The following is an 18,218-nucleotide window of genomic DNA, read 5'->3' as shown; positions in this document are numbered from 1 at the left end:
ACAAGTTATGATAAACAGTTTTGGGGTTTGCATGGGATCTAATTATACTATTGGGTTCTTAACAAGACAGAAAAATGGTATGTTGCATGCAGCTAGTAATTACTGGGAGACTCAGAAGATATATTTGAAAAAGATCTAGTGGTGACTGCTTAAAATATTGCAGCTGCTGCAGAGTTTGCTTTTAATGTTAGGTTGGGTATATATTCATGCACAATACATCTCGTTACCAAGTCTGACTTAACTAGTAGTTGTCTTGTTTATGATGTTGAGCAATCAAAAAGGGGGGTGGGGTGGGGAAATACCATGACTTCTTGTTTTTCAGTTTGGATTTTGGGTTCTTTTTCTTCTTAAAGGAATAATTGTGTTGAGCTGGGTACTACGAAACTGAGTTTCACCACCCCTCTATCCTACCCCAGTGTAGGGCATGCTTAGAAGGGGGGGTGGGGCGCGGGAAGAAAAATCATAGTTTTGCCAGAAAAGAATATTCTCTGTGAATGTCTGCCTATATAAAGGCACAGAGAGAGAAACATCTGCTGCTTCCACCGTGATATCATCCTCTTCTTGTATACTTAGGTACCACAAAGACCACAGAACAGGGGAGGGAGTCTAAACCTGGCAATTCAGCCATAACAGGGCCTGCTTAGACACTGTTTTTTCTCAGGAACACTGGAAACTGAGTCTTACCTTCTAGCTCTGAAAATCTTTCTTGTTTTTATTCTGGTAATATGATTCTGAGTTGAGAGCCTTCATCTGTGCATGGATGGCCTGATCTCTTCTTAAAAGACAGAAGCTTGTGTGGTTTCCTCAATCAGAGAAAACTATTTGCTGCTGTTTACTGTTGCATGGGATGGGATGTTCTTGGTAATCCAGCCTGGTGCAGTGTTCGGAGTATTAGCTGTCTTTAACTCAAATACGTCTGAAAAAGAGAGTGTGTGACTTGAAGCATGAAAATGTTTGAATCCAGCAGTGACCACCTGTGCTTATTTGGGAAATGAGAATAATAAATACCAGAAAGAGATTTGCTCTGTCCTTCTGCCCTTTTTTGGGCTGTTAGCCACAAATGAAAAACTCTGGTAACTCTTAAATTAAGAGCTGGAATTTGAGAGAAAGTAAAACTGAATTATTGCTAATTCCATTAGCTCAGAAGACAATACTCGAGTCATGTAACTGAGCACTAAAGCACGGAGCTTTGTACTTTTTGGGAAAATATTATTTGGTGAAAGTCTTTGTCTCCCTTCAGGTATAAATGAACTAAAAGTTAGCTAACACACCTATGCGACAAAGTTCTATTCAGATAGTATATAAAATATCTGTATTTAGTAATAATTAATACTGTGTAAATATTCCCAACAATCAACAAAGATATGAAAATCTCTCTACTTTAGTTTAAATAATACTTCATATGGTCTTAGTTCACTCCAGCTCTCTCCAAGGCTTTCACTTCTATCTCCAGCAAACAGCCAGAATCAATATGCACTGTAATATCATCAGGTCTGTGCTTCCAACGCAAAAACTTAATGGTGACCTGATATGATTATAGCCGTAATAAGAGATCAGCATGCTTCACAGTCATGCAATTCATGTCTCTTATGATTTATTTTGCTCTAATCCCACTAAGTGCTGTGCAATATTTGTAGAGAGTTACTGAGTGACTGGAAGGCAACAAGTTCAGTTACGTGTAACTTCCATTTTGGAATTGATTTAGTTCTCTGGAGATGTTAAGTGAAACTTTAATAGGGATGGGTACAAATCTCCTTTGACTTACGGGTTAATCATCTAGCAACATAGAAGTTATGAGTGGTACTTAATTTTATTTTTCCTTTGAGAAGATTCTTAGAACTCTTTATTGTTTTGTAACACCACCTTTTTATGTCACTTCATTGAAATAGCTACTCTATTTCATTATCTGTAGAAGTGTAGAGCTTCACACGAACTATTTCCCTGACTGACTTTTCTCAACAGTCTGTAAGAATCCTACTGGTTATCTCAGCTCTGGCAGTGCATGCAGCAATCATGGCACACCTGCAAGGTCATCTATGTTTCTTTAGAAACAAGGCAAGGAACATTTCTTTAAACTGCGTTCTAGCAGCCTACAAAGAAGCATTGTGTCCTCATACCAAGTGTTTCAATTGGACAAGTCTTGATTTCTGAGACTCTGGTTGTAAATCATCACAATTTGTGTGGCTGAGGTGAGGAGACCCTAAATCTGATTCCAGACCCGGGTGTTTTTTCCGCATTGTTTTAGCAGACCACTGATTTTTAAACTTCAGATACAAACCAGTAAAGTAATATAGATGAGAGTTGGGGTGGAGAAAGAGAACTCCAAGTAGATGGAATTGGTGATATTGAAATAGTGAACCAAATACCCAATTAAATGGGATTGATCAAGATTTCTTCATTGAACCTATTTCTTTATTGGAGTCACCACTGGTGTGTTGGGAAAGAATTTGGGTCTGTAAGTTTCTGTACGCACTGCCATTTTGGGAAACTCTCTGAGACCTGGGGTGCAACCGGATGCATTTCTGATTTCCCCCGCTGTGATCACATGTGACTTGAGACAAAATGTGTTCTTTAACATCATTGATTACTTTAATAAAACAATAATAAGCTGGGTATTGCTTTCTTCCATCCTCTCTGTATCTGTCTATAACTCACTTTTCCTGGTTGAGGAGTAGGTCATATGGCTGCTAAATTTCTAAGTGTTTGCTGAGGAAACCCTCAAATCAATGTTTTGGGAGAATAAGGATCAAGAAGAGGGGGTAGACTTAGTATTTTGTTGGATGAAAGGGTAGATGCAGGGAGGGAACAGAATTATTACCCTTTCTCTCTGTAAAGCTATCAATTTTTCAAACAGCATGATGCTTGCTTTGACTCCTTACGTATGGATTTTGGTAAAACAGAAGAGAAACCCACACTGTTGTCTTCTACGATACAGAATTAATCTCTGGGACTTCCCAATGAGGCCAAGAACTTATTTTTGTTTCTTTGGAAGGAATTAAATAGATAATTCTGTGGATTAAACTTCTATGAGTATGTTGGAATAAGAACTGGTTTGCTTTAGATGGATGCAGAAACTGACCCCCTAGTCAGTACGGGCTTGATATTTTTATTTTTTTTTCTCTCCCTATAAGTAATGCAATTTCTAGGAGTGGTTAAAGAAACCTACGACAGCTTCAGTTACGGGGAGTCTGGAGTTCAGTGACTTACAGCTCTCGGGGTAAAACGCAGCTTTCCACAGCAGTCTCATTTTGATGTAGTAAAATGCATGTGGAACACCAAGTTTGTCTATAACTGTTGCAAACATTTGATTGATGGGATGGGTAGCTTGTTCATGCAAACCACAATACCAGCTGGTACCTGCAGGGAATGACATTGACACTTGTGTAGAGACAGGTAAAAACATTTTGCCCTCATACACAAATACCACACCATGCATAAAAAGTTTAAAAAGCTAAAACTCCCCCCAGGTCGAGTCCCCCTCTCTGTTAGTACAGCTGTGTCCTTTTACAAGCCAGTCTTTAGTGCTTTCATTGGTCGTATTCTTAAAAGGCAAACACTACTCCCTTTGGAGGCAGTTTCATAATCAATAGACTTCATTACAGGCAATGTTTTCTCCTTACTTTGTTCATTTTATTAACCCTAGATGACTCTTGGAATCTCTCGGGAATCTAATCCCTAGCTCTCTTTGGATCGCCTCCGTCCCCAGCCCCCACCCTTACCCCACGTACTTTGGAGATACTACACAATGCCTCCTAGCAAAAACTTTCAGGAATTAACTTCTCTTTGCACTGTTGAGCAAAGACAGGACTTAATTATTTGTCTATATACTTGCCAAAGCTTTTTTTTTTTATGGCGCTTCTTCCTATTCTTATTTTACCACCTGGTCCCATTCGAAACAAAAATAGAACTAATTTTATTTCAAACATTTGGGAAATCGAAATGGGGCACAGGACTAGGTTTGGAGAATGTGATAAATGTACCACTGTGAAGGATGTTAGACTTCCAGTCGCCTTCCTAACCAGCACTTAAAAGCTCTTTGAGATGAGAGGGATATATAGGTTAAACTGATGCAATATAGTGTAACACCAACTAACCTGTCTTTTTCTTTTATATTCTTCATTTGCATAAATCGATGGAATGAGTCCTTTTACAAGGACAAGATTAACAGGAGGTGATCCCATAACAATGTGAAGTGAGATTTTTATTTTTTTTTTCCTAAAGAGTGCGGTAAACAGAGCATGGTGTGTAAGGATTAGCTCAACATGATATGTCTCCATTTATGAAAGGTCCTTCAAAGGAAAATCCTGATGTAGTTTGACAGAAAAATGCTGTCAGGAAGAAGCTCATTAAGTAATTTACTTTCCAATTAGGATATGTTTATTACTTACATGGGCCAAAATATTTGCAGAAACATGTTGAAACTCTCGTCCTTCTTCTAACGTGCCTTAAAATCATATCTCAGTATAATCTCATTCATGGCTTCTTTTCTTTAACAGTATTTGTTCAGTTCATTTAAGACAGAATCTATTATATCTTTTCTGATGGTGGGGAAGAGTTCTATGGTAGAGTACAGCTAAAACCAGAAAATTAAATGCTTGAATGTTCACCAAGATGGAACAAATTATTGGTGTCTTTTTCTTTTGTGATTAGAATGTAAACATTTAACCCTGTGAGAGGTGAGAGAATAAGAAAATCAGATTTCTTTCATTCTATTTGCTTCTGATCAGGTCATAAAGCGGCATAAGCTATCCAATGTGTGGTAGAGTAGAAGGACAAAAACCAGTGGATTGTTGGTGATGTCTTTGAACCATTGTATAGTTGTCACAGACCTCATAACTTCATTCCAGAAGACGGCAAGCAGTTGTCTTATTCAGCACTGCCAAATGGGGCCAAAACCTGTAAATCTGCCACTTGAAAGCAGTTTTTACAGGTTTTGACATAACAGAAGTGGTAGTCCGTGACTCTTGTAACTCTTTATATTGTTGCAAAAGCAAAATTTAATACTACAGAGGAATTAAACTCTCCGTGCTCTCTCCATACCCTGAAGTACTCATATCCCTGGACCTGAAAGGATGAGCAGCACAGGATTCTGCCTGCACTGTGTAGTGCCCCAGGTTATGAATATTTAGTAAGAACCACACCTATTTCATACTTTACTGCTTTCTCAATGAAAAAGATAAAATTCTATGAACATAACTATAGCAGTGTGATAAGAAGGGAAGCACTCTGGCTGCCAAGTTCCTACTGTACAATAAACTCCCAATATTTCCTGCTGATCTTAAAGTTTCTTTCTTGCTTAGAAATATGCATAAGCCTCATTTTGCTCAGCTATTTGCTGATTGTTTCATTGGGCAGGAAAGTGAAACAGTTAAAATATGCCCTTAACGCAGGAAAATATACTTAGGCCATTATTCCAAAAAGTCAATGGTAAATTTTCCTTGAAAGACCAATCTGCCCCTCAGTGACTGAAATAAAACAAAAGTCAGTCAAGATCCTGTAGTAAACTGTGCACATTAATCCTGTTCATAAGCTTGTATAAAATATGATTCAGTATGTATGCTCCCATGAAATACATGATTAATTGTGTGGTAAGCCTTCACCCGGAAATTTGAAAGCTGCTGTGTGGTGAAGGAAAGAACATTTTATCTCACTGTGGGCTAATGATTTATTTAGAGCTTAGTGAAATATCTGTTTGAGGACAGCAGATGACCACAGCTCATACAACCGTGGGACATCAGCATTTCTAAGGAGGTGGAAGAAGTTTCTATTCCAAAGAACGATTCAAACACAAATTCAAACACAATTCTATTCTACTGGATGAGGCAATTAAAAAAAAAAAAAACAAACAAAAAAACACAAAAAAACCCATGACAGTTGGGTAACTTTTATAGAGATCTGAGAAAATTCTTGTTATTATCCAGAAGAGGCTCCTTTGTGAAGCTGAACACATGGGTATGGACATTCATAAATACACCCATGTATGTGACTGTTGTGGTGACCAGAAATACACATGGCATAAAACAAGCCAATGGAGAGAACAACAAAATGTTTTTCACATCTAGTTTGCAAAAACTAGGAAAGATTTTGTTGGAGTTCTGTTTGTTTGGTTTTGTTAGTTTTCAACTTCAGTTTGATGCCGCAGATAAGAAATACTGCTTTAGCCAGACTATTATTTTTCTAGACTCTTCCCTTGCAGCTAATCCATAAGTGTGAGATCCTGAAGGGACAATTATGATTTATTTCTTCTTGGCACAGGCATTGGACTGTCATGCAATCCTCCCAGAGACTGCAGCTGAACATTTCTCTAAGGTTTATACCACTCCTAAGCTGCATTTATTAAGGTCCAAAGGGAGCAAGGCACTAAACTACAAGCTACTTCTGTAACATGTACCTCCTCTAGACCACTTTGACAGCCAGAGTTGAAATTCAATCTTTATAACCCACCATTATAATTGGATGCCTCATCTTTCAAAGGGAGATGATAAACATCCTAGTTTTAATGTTAGAGCGTTTCTGATTGGCTTTTTTCCCCCTTCCTCTCTCAGCTGGAATAGGCCAAGCTACTGATAACAGAACAATTTTGAACAACCATGTTTGCAGTCCAGTCCTATCGTACTAAATAAAGATTATTTAATGGTCATCATCACTGGTGACACTAGAAATGCGAACAAGTGCTCTGGGAAAGCTGGTGAATGGGTCCTGATTAGAGAAGCTTATTAGTTTGGGATATTTTTTTTGTTGTGGTTCTATGTGCCTTACATTAAATTGATTGTATGTTTCTGTAATCACACAAAATATTTTTTGTTTGAACTCTCTGTGAATATCAAGTATTTGTACTACCAGGACATCGTATTAATATCTCTATGCAGTCTGAGTCACTGGTAAACTGTCAGACTGAATATTCAAAATCTGTATTATAAAAGAACAAAGTGGACCCAAATACTAGAATTTTACGCACCTATATCTCATCTCTCTGTTTGCTGTTCCCATGTAACTATCATTATATATACTCCCCCTCCCAGCATCACATAGTATGTGCACACAGTATATTTTCTCAGGGAAATATCTGAAAATAATTCTGCAATAGCAAGCTGAGTATGTGCCATCCACCCTCTGCCTTCTCCACGTGTGCATTACTTTCCAATTTTCCCTCAACTACCAGAGTCACCTCTGTTGTCACCACAAGCAATGCATTAATTTCTCCCTTAAGATCAATTATTACACCACTCCTACAGTAAAAAGGGGAGGATATGAGTCTGTTCATCCACCAGCAGTTGGGGGCTCCAAGATTTATGTCAATACAAGACAGAAGAAGGTATATTTCCATGAGAGGACAGAGCAGCAGGAGCTGCTATGATAGTTTAAAAAGAAGTAAGTTATGTACTCCTTGCAGTGCTAGCTGCAAAAGGCAAGCCAATAAAAAGTTGAGCCCTGGCTCTGGATGCAGAAAACATGCACCTGACACAGGAATTCCTGCCAGCAGCACAATTTGGTTTTCCTATGTAGTCAGGAAGTTCAAGCAGCTGCGTTATGATTACCTTGAGCACACACGCTCTAAGGTAACAGCCACTGTTGGTTCTTTCTTTCAGGTGCGTCCAAGTAGGAAAAGTCAGCATTTGGGACTCTGTGTAGCCAAATTGTAGATTTGCCATGACTTACTGTACATTTTCTGCCTTTAACATAAATGCTGAACTCCAGAGCATTGTACATACTTTGACAAACACTTGCATAATAAGGTTAGTACTGCCTAGTGAATCTTTTGCAGGCCTATACAGTACAGTATCTAATCTTGGTTTTAATTTCTACAGATTCATAGTGGATTGTTTAGTTTTTACAGTCAAGAAATTATCCAGGCTAGTGGTTGCTGCAGCTGCCAGCCCGATCTGCCCTGATAGGTTTGAAGGCAGAGCTATTGAACTTCATAGATTCAACTGTATCGAAGGAGTTCTTACTATGCCAAGTTGTGTAAGAGACAATTTTATATGTAATGTATTTAAAAATATGCAGTTCTATTATTCTTTCTTCTCTCCATTTTTAATTTTATCTGGTTTTATCACGATTAGCAAAATGTGGATCTGGATCCGTAAAAAGTATTGAATGCCGTCTCCTGTTTAGCTTTGAAAAGATTCCTTCTCAGGACAATACCTTAGAATTTCTCCCAGCCTATAAAACCTATATAAAATAATAAATTTTCTTTGGTAATCTGTTATTTTAACTGAAGGAAAGTAAAATAAATATAATTAAAACAAAAAAAAGTAAAAATGGTGGTCTGATGGGGTTTAATGGAGAAAGCAGACTCTAAAGCTTGCTTTGGATCAGCTAAAATAGAATTCTTGACTGTTCCTAAACAGTTGTCTACTTGGTTCCTTTTTGAGAAATTTTTGTCTTGTTCCAGATTGGATATTGCATATTCATAGGACTATTTTAAAAAGCAGAGCTGATTTAGAAATTCTTGCCTTGAAAAACCAGTCATAATTGGTTCCTTTCCCCCTCAGTTACTTACCAGCTTTTTTTCTTTTAACTCCTAGGTGGCTAAGCTCCCAAGAGTATGCACATTACACATGCTGATTCTGGCTTTTTGACAGTTAAATTATAACTAATATTTTGGAAAATATTAGGCTTTGAAAATCCTACATGTATCACCCCAGCCTAATTTGTGAGTTAATTGTACAAATGCAGAGAAATGGGGCACGCGGAGTCCAATTATATTTTTTTTCTTCTCTCCTCATTTCTAAGAATATTTCATGTGTAAAAGCAACACACAAATTCCTGGACTTGTGGCCTAGAAACTAAGCCACAACTTTTATTTCACCTTATGCTAGCTTTTTAGTACTTAAGCGCACTAGTATTTATCCTGGATTTTGACTTGCATCTCTTCATATCTTGCAATTTTCATCAAGGTAGGCTTCTCTGAGCCTTAGTAAGCATCAATTATGTTTCAGGGTAAGTATACTCTTTCATTGTAAGCAGTGTTTTCATAATTATGCTCTGCAGTGAAACTATTAAGGATTTCAAGGATATTTTTTTTTTTAATTTTCACTCATACTGGTGATTTTTCTCAAATTTAGCAATGGAGAACAGTGGGAGCAGACCCCATCGGCTTCAACAGAAAGAGGTCTCAATTCAGGTGAAGAACTAGGTTTGGATTTTCCTGTGTCAGTCGCTTCCTGAAGAGGTCAGTATTCATCCACCCTCGCAGTTTACCTTTTGGGAATTATTTGCTTGGGGGGTAACATCGGTGAAAATCCAGATTGCAGTTACATGAGTAATTCAAAAGTTCAGAAGAGGAAAGGAACCAAGTAGATGCATGTCTTGACAAGATACGTTAACATCTTCCAATAGAATTGAAGCACATGTTGAATACACCCCAACGTGTCTGTCAGGAGCCTTCAATAAGTTTTACCATTTAATCTGTATCAAACTGCACATACAGTTTTCCCTGCTGCAAACATTATTCTTAAATAGATGTAAAGACTCAGGTCCTCAGCAGATGCCAGGCACCTCCTTCTGGGATGTGATTGTACGATGCAGGCATCATAGACCTTCAGGAAGACCAGTGCCCTTCCAAGATTGCGACTAACCTCAAAGGGTTTCAAGGACCGTTAGTTAAGATATCACTATATGTCAGGATACTAGAGTTCAATTAGTATTTATGACATGGGATTTCGTATGTTGGGTTTTTGAACTGCTCTGATTAGGTAGTCTGTTTCTCACCAGAAAGGCAGTACAGAGAAATCTCTACGTCTTGGTGTGGGTTCCTGGCACAAGTGGTGCTTTGAGGGAACTCCTAAGGTGAATTATGCTGCAAAGGAGCAGGCTTTGCATTTCTGACCGGTTTTGACACGGAGTTGTTTCTTGGCAGTGGTCAGAGCGATTGTGCTGCTTGCTGCTTCTGCTGTGCAGTCTAGGTTTTCTAATACTTCGTCAATGACTGACACTGTAGAGCTATCCTCTCAGCCCCTTACCGATTCCTAGTGCTCTGCTGGCATATGATTTTCTTTTAAAACTGGTGTTGATCTGCTGCTACCATGCTAAGTCTGTCAGTACTGTTTAAAGTAAGGACTTCAAACTCTGTAGCCTCAAAAAGTTCAGTCCTTCAGTGTCTCCATATACTCCTCATTACTTTTTTTCCTGGTGTAGTTTTTAATGTTTTTTAATAGAGTCCTCACCCTGGCTATGTGGGAGTTGAATCAGTCACTGGAGAATATGCACTAAAATAACTTTTTAGACAGAAACATCAAGGAGCTGTAAGCTGTGCACAGTAGAAGAAAGCTGAAGACAGTCAGCAAACATGGTGGTGAAGTTGGAGGAAATCCCCAAGGAGAATGTAATGAGAAGGGTGACTGGAAACATAATAGTGAGAGAAGCTGGAAGGAGAGGCTGGAAGTCCCCTGAATCAAAAAAGCTAGTGCAAAAAGTAAAAAAAAAAACACAACCCCCCCCCCAAAAAAAAAAGCGCTGGGGGTGGAGGGAAGCATAGGCTGCAAGTAATAAGGGGGATTTGTTGTTAGTCTGCTACATAATTCTTCACATGATGAATCTGCTCCATTCAACTTGATAAAGTTGAAAATTTGGGGGATATTTTTTATTTAATTTCCCAGAAAATGAAATTGTATTGGGTATTTCACAATAGTTCTGAAGTTGTTAAAATGGTTTTCAAAATGGAAAACCAGTTAGATTTTGTTACAAAAAGGAGCAAAGGAAAAAGAGACCCTTTTAAGTGGTCTCTGCTACAAGCACTTCTTAAAACTGTAAAGAGCTAAACAGACCCTAGAACTGTGAAAGGAAAAGGGCAAGTTTGAAAGCTGGAAGACTTCTGTTCTCCACCTCTCAAGTGGATGGAGTCACTGTAATAGGAAGCCTGATTTAGGAGGGGAGTATGAGATACGGAAGAACACGGCAGGGAAATCAGCCTCTTGCAAAAGAAATCTCAGCAGCAAAGGGAGAACAATTGACATCATCATTGCACTTCGAAAAAGCCAACAAGCCTGGCGTCTGTTGTGTACTGAGGATTATGGTAAAAATGTGTTTCCCTTCATCTGACATCTCACTAAAGGCTAAAATTGTCTTTAATCCCTGAATAATGATTTGCGATATTAGCTCATTGTCTCTCCTCTTCTTCTTGATCAGGGAAGTATATTCCAAAATGCTGTGTATTGACCTGCTGAAGTAGCAACTGAAAGCGGTGGGAAAGGGAGGGATCGGGTTTTTTTGTGTGTGGGGGTTTTGGGGTTTTTTTTATGCTTCTAAGTAACTTTTCAGTGAATGAAGATTATTTTTGAAAATACCCTCTCATTATAACAGCCTCATGCATGCTTTGCAAAAATACCCTCTCATGCTTAGCACAGGGAAACTTCCCTGTGGGATAAGGGTGTAGAAAGCAATATTTCAGGTCCCATATAACATTGTAAAGTAAGGTACAAAATGTTTATGATAAAGAGAACAGCAAAATACTTGCTTTAGATCACAGACCATATTCTGCGTTCCTGTATATACTTACATAGGGTAGCTAAATCACCAATCCATCTTGCTAAGACCCATGTTACTAAGTAGCAGATGCAGTACTAGAAATTAAAGAAAGAGTAATTAAGGTTATGTATGGGTGAGAAATGCAGACTTCACGTGTGTAGCAGCTGCTAATTGTTGCAGTCATGTAGGACATTGCTCTGAGGGATGGCTACGTAGCCATTTCTGTACTGAGTTACCCTCTGGAGAGGATGTTTGGGATGATTTGAGCATCATATCTTCGGATTTGCTGCGTGACAAGTTCTAAAGGGAATACAGTTGCTGTAGAACAACTGATTTTTTTTTACGTGTTTTCATAATGTACTGTAAGATTCTGATCTTTTATCAGCAAAGATAACCCTAGTAGTGCTCGAGTTTCTGATTTTGCAAAGTCTGCCTCATTTATATTCTGAGTAAAGCATGGTTACATCATATACTATCCCAGTGTCTGTTTTTGTCAGTTCAGTAATATAATCTACTGACGTCAGTATGTGTCGTTGAAAATGAGGATCTGCAAGGTAGAGGCCTATGAGGTAAGATTTTTTTTCCTGCATCTTTTTGCATATGCCAGACCATTTCCTACAATCTGCACAGTAACATTTTTCTGGAAAGAAGGTAGTAGAAGGAAATGTCTAAATCTGCGTTTAAATTTACAGTTGCATAACATATAGATATCAAAGATCTTTATTAGCAGTAGCCAGTTCTTGCTCAACTTGTTAAATCTAAGCTCTGCAATCTCTGAAGTCAGTTTGCCCATGCCCCCCCTTCCGTCCCTGGCACCTGGCTATCTGTCCAGTCTTGCTCAGGACAGGTTTTTCTGTTGGACCAGCAACTTCAGCCACTTGCACCAAGACTGGATGTAGCAGGGAGTGGGTTTTTCTTGAATCCCGGTGCTTTCCATTCCGTAGAGTGCACTTTACATCTGGAGTGGACCAGAAAAGCTCTAGTACTTGGCTGCTGGAAGCGTAGCCAAAAGAAAAGGAATTTGCTAGTAATCGTGCCTGAAATCTGTTAATTTAAAAGAATAAATGGGTAATAAAGAATCCAGGAAGGTAAGCGACTGCTGAAGCTTGTTAATGTGTAGGAAATAACAAGTGATGTAACATAAACATTAGCACTGAGGGAAAAGCCTTATGAGCAGACTTCATTTGAGAAGCTTTATACCTTTAGCCACTCACAGAAATGAGAATAAATTTGTGTAGAGCACAAACACTGCACTAGACTTCTGCACTTACGCTTAGCGATTCAGTCACACCTGAAGTCTGCTTACTATGGTTCAGTCATGGTGATCTAGTACTTAGTATTTTGAAGTCATGAAGCACGCTGCAGATCTGTACAGGAGCAGTTGTTCAGCAGAAAGAAATGTGTAGATAACACAGGTCTAGAAAAGTGTTTTATTCTGTTCTTAATATATGGGTGATCACCAGATAAAAGCATTTTTAATCAGAAAAGTTAGAGACTGTACTACTTTTATCTATTTAAAAATGAAGAGGAAACAAATAACAGAATAACTTGTTGCTGTGTGATATCACACAAAACTTCACAAAAATAATTACTACAAAAGGTGTGACTGAGCAGGCTGCGTATGAGGCCTGTCCTGAGCCGCTTTAGCTGACTCTCATAAAATACAAATTTAACTATGGAATTGATTATTTAGTGCACATTTGGGTGACACTTACACAATAATTGGTCCTGAAAATTCCTTTTGCTAATGAGTTTTATGTCACTTGATGTAGTTGTGTCTGTGTTTTAATATCCTTTGTGCTTTAGGACATCCCAGATGTACCAAAGTAATGCTGACAAATCAAATTATTCAACTGTTAAGTTCTTCTTGTGATCCTTGTTTCTCCTTTATGACTTACATTATTACAGTACTTCTAATTTGAGCTCTCACATTTGTTTAGAGGGGAATAAGATTGGAGAAATATTGCTGTCTTCAATTACATAGCTTAGGGGTAAGGAAAAGAAGCATGGGATAATGCAGGATCTGAAGCACACAATCACTAATGGTCATTGTTTCTATATAAATAGCAGAGGATGGGCATGGGTTAATGGAGGCATCACAAGGTAACTGTGAGGACAGTTCCTTAATTATTGTTAAATGTATTGAGATTAAGGTAAAGAAATGTTTGAAAATGTTCAACGGGTATTTTGGTTTGGTTTGGTTTTTTTCTCTCCAGGTAAGAGGACAAAGGAAGATACCATCCAAGTAAAATAGTCCTACCATATGTGTAAAAGAAAGAGAGAAAAGGTGATTTTTATAGTTGCCCATTTTAAAGCAGTATTACAGATTAGACTACCAAGTCTCTTGTACTGACTGTAGAAGCGATTGGCATAAAACACAGCTAACCAAATTACTATCAGAACATAATTTCAGTGTGTGCTATTAAATGTGAATAAATATGCTTGAGGCCAGCTCAAAACTCATTCACTAGTATTAAGAAGAGCTTACAGAACATAGTAACAGAACCAATGCTAGAAAACGGGACATTTTCCTAGGATGAGGTTTGTAAGGAGTCAGTGCTGGAACCACAGTGCTTTCCTCTCCTCTTGCCCCATGTTTGGCTGGAGGGTTTTGCTAAAACAATTAGGATAGTAACACGAAGTTACAGGTAACTCTTTACTAGCCCAGCAAAAAGTTTATCTTATGAGTTTTGCAGTCAACTAGAGTGGTAGTTGACCTTAGGGTCTCTATCAAGCTCATATTCCTATGATTATTCTGCCTTGTAGCCATGTACTGTCTCAGCTTACAAACTAAACCACTGCAGCCAGTGAAAGTGGCTAAAATATGTAAAAGAAAGGAACCAAACCAAACGAAACCCTTTCTGTAAAGCCTGACTATAAATGACTTGCAGTGAAGGTAGTAAAGCACCCCACGTAGGGCCAGCACTAGCTGGTGTATTAGTGCAAGGTTGTACTGATCTGTAAGCTAGAGCAACTAAGAGGCCAATAGCAGGTGCTGATCCTACCGAAGCTCGAGTTTAGCATCAGAGCTTCTCTTCCAATGTGGTCAAACACTGGAACAGGCTTCCTAGCAAGGTGGTTGATGCCCCAGGCCTGTCAGTGTTTAAGAGACATTTGGACAATGCCCTTAACAACATGCGTTAACTTGGTCAGCCCTGAATTGGTCAGGCAGTTGGACTAGATGATCATTGTAGGTCCCTTCCAACTGAAACAGTCTAGTCTATTCTAAACTGGATAAGGAAAAGGCTGTGGCTATACAACACTGTGGATGACATGGGCACATGCAGTGGCATCAGGAAGAATAGGAGGCCACCTGGCCTAGACAGCAAGAAGATCAAAAGATCCTCACTAAGCAGCCTAGGCCAACTAGCTTTCCCATCAACAGACACTTATTTCTGCATGGTGCAGGAAGCAGAATTCCAGAATCTTAGTGCAGGTTGGATGCAACCTATTGAAAAATTTCCAGGGAACAATCTGGTCAAGACCTTTATCAAGGCAAATATGCAGAAGCTGGTATTTTGCAAGCTTTCATTGATCTGACAAAAGCATCGGATGTGGTAAGTTGCTGTGGTCTTTGCAGCCTCACAGAAAGTCATATTCTGTTTCAGAATATTACAGTAGACTGTAGTACTGCTTCACATAGGTACAAAATGAAGCTCAACAGAATGAATGATACTTTCCATAGGACAACTCAAAGGGTACCTCTTATATCTAGTCTTGTTCATGCTGTTCAGTAAAGTGATGTGTATGATCGTTGTAACCTTAAAAGGAGCGTTTGGATTTTTGAAATTCAGTAGTGTCACTTATTCTCTCCGGATAGTCTAGTGGGTCTGAAAAGGCCAAATGGACCAGATAAGAATTCTTGATTATAACTGCACATGGGTTGTCCACTCCAATTTCTGATTTACAGCTGCTGGGACAGAAATTTATTCTTCTACAGACAGCTTTTGATCTGGCTGTCAGATTAAAAACTAGGGCTGCTTGAGGGAACAACAGAAAAAATAATGTCTTTTGCCCCTCTGAACTCTGAACTCCTTGTTTGAAAGCTTCTTACTTTGGGGATGTTTCTGAGTGATAGTGAATGCCCACTGAGAAATGGACTCAGAATAAAGGCCATCACTGACAGGCACTTTCAAGAAAATAGTATTCTGGCATCAGGCTCTTCACCAGGTGTGTTAAGGTTTTGTGCTTCTTCTCTCATGCAGGCTAGGTCTTTGGGAGCTGGGCAGAAGATAAGCCTGTGGACTGGAGGAGTTCTGCTATGCAGACAGTGGCTTTCCGTGGTCTGGAGGCCATTGTGTCATGGGTTGATCAGTGGCAATGTTCTGACTGTATGTTTACCAAGGCACTACTGACTAAAGTCCAGCTCTGACAGACCAGAGGCATTGTCCATTTGAACTAAATGGGGGCCCCCGGTTCCTGTGCTGTGAGGTTGAATGGGGTTACAGGAAGCACGGTTACTGCCTGAGGGGCTACTGAGGCTGTAAACACGCTCCTGACTGCTTGCAACATAGTGCCTCACTCTTCAAGATCTCAGCCACGTGTAACACTTCACGTAGGTCACCATTTTGAGGAAAGACACAAGTCTATCCAAACTCTTTGACTGGAAAAGCATTCAAGTCAAAGGAGGCACCTGGCAGCAACAGTGCATTGGGGCATATACTGAATGGCAGTGTAGGTTACTTATTTCCTGTGGGCCTGGGTGCTCACCAACCCTTGCTTCACCTGTGCTTCATAATGCTGCCATGCTCAGCTCTGAGGAATTTGCTCTAGTGATGGTAAGAATGGTGCTAAATATTATGTTGTCTCTAATTTTAAATGTACATCTTACTGTAAATAATAAGCTTCTGACTACTGGAGTCAGAGGTGAACCTATCAAAAGCATGTTTGCTTACAATCTAAACAGGATTAAAATTTTGTGCTCCCACATGTACCCACAGAAATTTTAGAGGTGGAAAAGAAATGTGAAAATGAGATGAAATTACACAAAATTCTCTGGTGGGTGAGGGAGTGGCTGTTTTGAGAGTTTAGTCACCTGAATTACCCTTTTTTTTTCCTCGGGTCAGGACAACAAAACAGCACACATGCTTATTTTAATATGGTAATTGGCAGCATGAGTAATTGAGTTAAACTGTGAGTGAATGTAAATGTGTGCTGAGATTATGCTGTGCAAGGCAGACCCAGGATGCTCATTTTATGTGGGCAATTGTCTGCAGCAAAGGGGCAGAGTGAGGTGATTCAATAGCAACAGTGTTTTGAAGTGCCACAGCGAAATCTGCCAAAGTTTGTCTGTCCGGGACCTAGGTCTCATAAAAATTACTTTACCTCCCCAGCTGCGTTTCTTTATAGCAGTATAAGTCCTGAGAAAGTCCTTTTATAGCTTAGACATTTTTGACCTGGCGCTTACAACTAAAAAGAGCTTAAGTTTTGCATAGGTCTATCTAATAGAATGAGATTAAACTCCTCCTATTAATTCTAATATTAATGGTTTCATGCATACATTAATACCTTGTAATATGAATCTGAAAAGATGCACTCCATTGTTCAAACAGGATAAAAAGTTATGGTCCGTACCTTCAGGCACTTACAATCTTTAGGCCTTTTCCCTGCTGAAACAAAAAGGAGTTCTACAGTTGTTTGTAAAAGACATAGGTCTAGATTCTAAATCATCCTACAAGCATTAAGGCTCTATTAAAGAAATGTACTTTCACTAAGGAGCTGAAGAAAAAGCTGCCAGTCTAACTTATTCCATATAACCAAGAGGGTGATTAAATGTTCCAAATATGCAGAAGTCAAATGTCCCATTTCTGCTTTAAATCTTTTCCTTTTATAGGCTGTGGGTTATACTCCCTGCTTTGAAAACCTGTGCTGTTTAGGAACAAGAATGTATTTACAGTTTTAAAAACTTGCAACTAATCTTGGATGAATAGACTAAATTAACCTTTGGCAGAGAAGTTGTAATTTCTAAGCCAACACATAACTGCATTTTGCATTAGTTCAGGAATATTGGGTACTTTGAGGGGTTAAGAATGAAATATTTTCCATGATTCATATCTCTTTTAGCTTGAAAAGTCAACAACTTGATTCCAATGTAGCCAAAAGGGGTTTTCAGTCCAAAATGTCTCATTGCATGCAATTAATTTGGGTTCTTGCAGTTAGGGTTTTGTATCACAATGCATTAATGCATGAAAGCAGCTGCACAATGAGTAGTGCCACATGTTTGAACTAAAAATAACCTGTGTATATTGTTGCTGTGCAAACAGTTGTACGTTTTGGTCACTGAAGATAATCTCTGTGTTAGGGCAGCAGAGACGCATATGGTAGAATCAGATGCACATTGTAGAACTATGAGGGGATGCTTGCATGTCCCTGCTTGTGCCGCTTAGCCACACCCTGTCCTTTGTGTCTTGGCAAGGATGCCGAGTCCTATTATTGAAACCCATGAAAAAGTTCAACAAAACTTTTAGTGATAAATATACTTAGGCAAATGGAAACAACTTCCATTTTCCCTGCAATAAGGATTTTGGAACTTAGACAACTGACATGGTGTTTTAGGGAGAGGGAAAAAGGCTATGCTAGTTTAGAATTAATTTTGTCTTGCAGACATGTCTATGGGAGAGGGGAAAAAAAAACCCAACTGAACATAGTATGCTTTCCAACTTGCTGAGCTCAGTCCTTCTTCCACTTACAAATCAGTGTTTTGCGGCCCTGCCGAAGAGCCTGTGCCTTTCAAGAAACTCCAGAAAACT

The 18,218-nt window shown here is 39.0% G+C and overlaps 2 long non-coding RNA genes across 2 annotated transcripts in view; one reads left to right on the top strand and one right to left on the bottom strand.

Annotated features, from left to right (window-relative positions):
- Positions 1-18,218, top strand: part of LOC135313087 (uncharacterized) — a 307,634-nt gene that overhangs the window by 262,007 nt on the left and 27,409 nt on the right. The window lies entirely within an intron of this gene.
- Positions 3,104-11,539, bottom strand: LOC135313272 (uncharacterized). Its single transcript, XR_010372889.1, has 2 exons — positions 11,501-11,539; positions 3,104-3,357 (listed from the first exon to the last, which is right to left on the bottom strand). It is a non-coding gene; the product is annotated as an uncharacterized LOC135313272 (long non-coding RNA).

This window comes from Phalacrocorax carbo, chromosome 4, assembly GCF_963921805.1.
Source record: "Phalacrocorax carbo chromosome 4, bPhaCar2.1, whole genome shotgun sequence".
Lineage (NCBI taxonomy): Eukaryota > Metazoa > Chordata > Aves > Suliformes > Phalacrocoracidae > Phalacrocorax > Phalacrocorax carbo.
This window is presented reverse-complemented; position numbering and strand designations above follow the sequence as displayed.